Here is a 4,310-nt window from a genome sequence, read left to right on the forward strand (position 1 = left end):
CTGTTTGTTCAGTGGCTGTTGATTTGAAGTTTGACCTGTTGCTGTGCTGAAAGCTGCGTCCGGCATGAAGGACATGAACAGGCAGATAAGGTGGACGCACAACTCTAGCAGCTTTTTATCTGTGCTGAAACCTGCCTGTCATTTTTAAGTCGATGCCCAATGAATCAGCGGCTCCTGTTCCTGGAATTTCCTGCAGTTACAGAGACCGACGTTGCACCAAAACCACGTTATTTAAACAGTGTCAGGCTGTGCCCTTTTACTGTCAAGTAGGATCTTGTTTAGTTGCGACTTCCCTTCTGTGGAATTCTATGTAAAATCTCAAAATGCGTAATCCTTTCTCTGGGAGAATTAGGAGTGAAGTGTGAAACAACTCCTGATGTTAACGTCAGCACTGTGATCCTGAATCATCCTGCACACGTCTGGGGCCTCTTGTACAGCTGTCACTCCACTCAGCAGCAGATGCACTGCACACAGTGGCTGGTGTCGAATGCTGCCAGCCTCACCTGTGGCCCACACTTAAGGGACACAGCTCAACAGCACTGTCATTTGTGTCCTGCATCCTTCATCAGTGGACAGACCTTAACTTAAGAAGCTAAAATATTCAGTCATATAAATGTATGGCTTCCCCTAAATAAATGAATTAAGAAACAATAATTAATCCTTGCCATCTTCAGGAGCCACAGAAAATGTATGCTGTGTTTATCGTCATCAGTAGGGGATGCTGCAAAATCAAAGATTAATCCTTCAATAGCCAGAAAAAACCTTGTGGTTTCAAATATGAACTACACCACACAACTGAGACAGATTGAGTGTTCTAAAATCTAAAATCTTTCCTCTGGTCCTACTGACAAGTTTACAGTGATATTCTGTCACTTCCTTTGGCAACATCCTAGACCAGAACTTTGTACGTCACACAACCAGATTTAAAAATGCAGTACTTCCTAAATTGTGTTCCTTGTTACCAATACTATCATTCTGTTCTTAAGGTGCAGTCATTCTTTTCCAGTCTTCACACAATGACGCAGAAATCTAAATGATGCAACATCTTTCACTTCCTCTTTGGAATCGTCACCATCAGCATTCACACTGCAGTGGCCTTCAGAAGTGATTCACTTCTGTTTCCTGTGACCAGTCCAGAGTGAAAGCAGTCAAAGTCGAGAAAGAGAAATAGTGCACAGGTTTTGTTTTCTCTTACTTTTAACTGTAGTCCTGAGCTTTACTGCTGTGTTTTCTGTAGGGAGGGTGGAGCGAACCAGACTATTGTATGCATTTAAACTGAATGCTTCCAAACAATGCTTTTAAACAGAGCGGAGTGGCAGTTCGTCTCTCATTTGTTTATGTGGGTGTTGCTCTGACTTTATTTTAAACTTAGTTCTCCATTCAAATTACAGACAACATTGCTCTTGGGTTTCCTGGTATCAGTTCAATGTGATAACTAAATGTGAGAGTGATGCTGCCTGGACTTTCAAGGAAAACCAGCCGTTAATAAAGTGTACACAAATGTGACGGATCTGTCCTAAAGCCACAAGAACTATTTGTTTCCAATTTGAATCTTGAGTGCAATACCTTTACCTGAAGGAGAGGATGGATGTGGAGAGATGGTTTGCACACTGCACGTTTTTTATTTACTTTTTTAGTGCTTAATATTCTTCTTGAACTGTGATTTATCACATCTTTATTAACATTTTGCTTTTAAACACTTACAGACGTAATTTTCAGGATGTAGGAATTTCCCTCCGCCCATAAATTTTCCTTTCGCTCTCAGTTAAAGCAAAGTATCTTTTCAAAACAAATACATGTCATTCTGTTCTCTAGTCAACAGAACCACTAAAATTGTCTTTTTACCTGATCTCTATAAACTGATGATAGTTGGTTAATGGTAACACTCACTTCTGATTTTTGTGTTGCTTTTGAAGCATTTTTTAATTTGATTTGAGACAGTGCTGCTCCAATGCTGCGTGGAGGAGCCATAACTACAGCTCTGAAAGGCTCAGTGTCTCTGTTGTCAGGGGGCCTGTTTAAACAGTGTTGTAAAAGCAGCATGCACCATGACATTCAGCTCCCAGGCAGTGGTGGGCTCTTCAGAATCTGTCACACACTGCATTTACCTCCTCCTCGGACAATGTGCTAATAATTATAGGGAGCCCGAGGCCTGTGTTTGCATTTGGCGCTGAAGTTGTGCTGTGGGAGGGAAGTGTACAACAACAATTCAGGCTCAGAGATGCAACTAATGTGGGCTGTACATCAGAAGTATTCACATGCTTTTAAAATAACCGTCTCAACAGAACATATGCTTCATAAAACAATCAGGTGACGAGACTGTGATGCTGACTGTAGCCTTACACACAGATTTAATGTGGGTCTCAAACTTCAGTGAAGTTACCTGAATATGTGTTGCTGTCACCTTCAGACAGATTTTTTGGTGTGTTTCGCTGACACAGTAGCTTGTTCTTGATTTAGGTACATTCCGAGCAGTGCGTCAGAAAATGACAGGAAGTGACATATGCTGCAACCTTCCTGTGTGACACATGGAACGGCACCAGAGCAACACATGGACAGAATGAGAAAGAAGATAATTATTGTGATTAGCAAAATACTGAAGTGAATAGAATACAGTATATATCGGTGGCCTGGTTACAAAGTAAACAGACTTTGGTGAAGTATTGTTATTCACTGTGGAAATTATATGTTTGTTACAAAGGCGCTGTAATTATGGACTGATTTTCTCCAGTGAAACTAAAAAACGTGGCTCCTTTCAATATGAGTCGAACAAAAATGGTCAATAATTATATCTTACTTTATCCCAGGGTTACTTACAACTGCAGTGCAGCTATACAAAAGTAATAAGTGTCAAAGATGCCTTAACTCAATCTTTAAAGGCTGCTGAAACAAACCTTGTTAAACCCAGGTGAAAGGTTGCCATTCTCACATTGTGTAATTATTAATAGGTCTGCTGTGGTATTCTGTCAGGCTGAACAGGGAGCCAATTATTTTAAATGTCGACATCTCTCCCTCACTCTGGTGCCTATTGGCCACCACCCACCTTCACAAACAGAAATAGCCACTGATACAACTTTCATCCCTAAATAACACACAACACTGGAGCCAAAAATAAACCGCCACGCACAGTCGTACTACCGGTTCTTATTAATGTCTAGTCTGAAGAACCATCTGCTTTCTTATGAGAAACCCACCACAGTTACGCTGTGTGTGTGTGAGTGAGTGCGTGTGCACACTCTGGTCATGGACATGTATGACTGCTGGTATGACAGGTTGTTGACAGGTGCTCATGGGAAACATCTTCACCCCCTGGTCAGTAGTTAGCCCAAGTCCTAATGATACACATGTGCAGCTTAAATACTCTATGTGTAGTTTCTACTGTAATATATGAAGTAAATGTTTAAACAAAAAATAAACATGTTTATGAAAGAAACATGGAGTGCTCAACGTCAAAGGTTAACCCTGTCTGTCACATGAGCACAAGTGACTTTCTTATCTTCATTATTTTCACATGACCTCATTAAAAGTGTCACTTACAGGGACAACAATAAAATGTTTACTGTGTGTGTGTGTGTGTCTATACCTCCATTCATCCTGAGAGTTTTGCATCAAACTGCATGTGTATAAAATTAGTCTTCCCAGCAGGCAGCCAATGCCTCTGGTGCAGCCTGTTGTGTCTGAGTGCTCACAGATGATGGTAATATGCTGAGCCATCTGCAGCATGGCAGCTACTCCAGGACCAAGCAGGACCAGAGGGACTGTGGCGAACCACAAGTTACACACAGAGATAGGCAACCTCAGCCCCAAGGGCATATCTGGGCGCAACAAGTTCACACCTTCTCCTGGGAAAAGAAATTAAGCTAAAACGAACAACAAACGCCATTATATTTAACCTGAAGTAAATAAATAGACTTTAGCAGGTTTTTATTTTCTCATCCAGCCTCTATAGCTCCTGCCCAGATCCAATGTATTCATATGGCACATATTCGGAATTGACAAATGGTATTTGTTTGCCAAAGTCCGAAGCTCATCACCATGTCTGCCAAAATAACAGATTGGAAAAAAAAGAAAATATAGAAAGAAACACAAACAGAAACAATTTGTGACGCAGGGAGTTGGTGTAGATTAGTCACTCATTAGTAGTAGAATCATGTTTGCCGATTCTGGGACAAAAGCTTGTAAGAAAAAAAAAATATATATATATATATACATTGACATTAGGATCACAAAGTGCAAGGAATCAGGATAGGGAATCATACAGATTTGGAATAAGGTGAATTGGACACTTTAATTTGTTTATCTCTGTTTGT

The sequence above is a fragment of the Cynoglossus semilaevis genome, chromosome 7 (assembly GCF_000523025.1).
Source record: "Cynoglossus semilaevis isolate Cse_v1.0 chromosome 7, Cse_v1.0, whole genome shotgun sequence".
Taxonomy (NCBI): Eukaryota; Metazoa; Chordata; class Actinopteri; order Pleuronectiformes; family Cynoglossidae; genus Cynoglossus; species Cynoglossus semilaevis.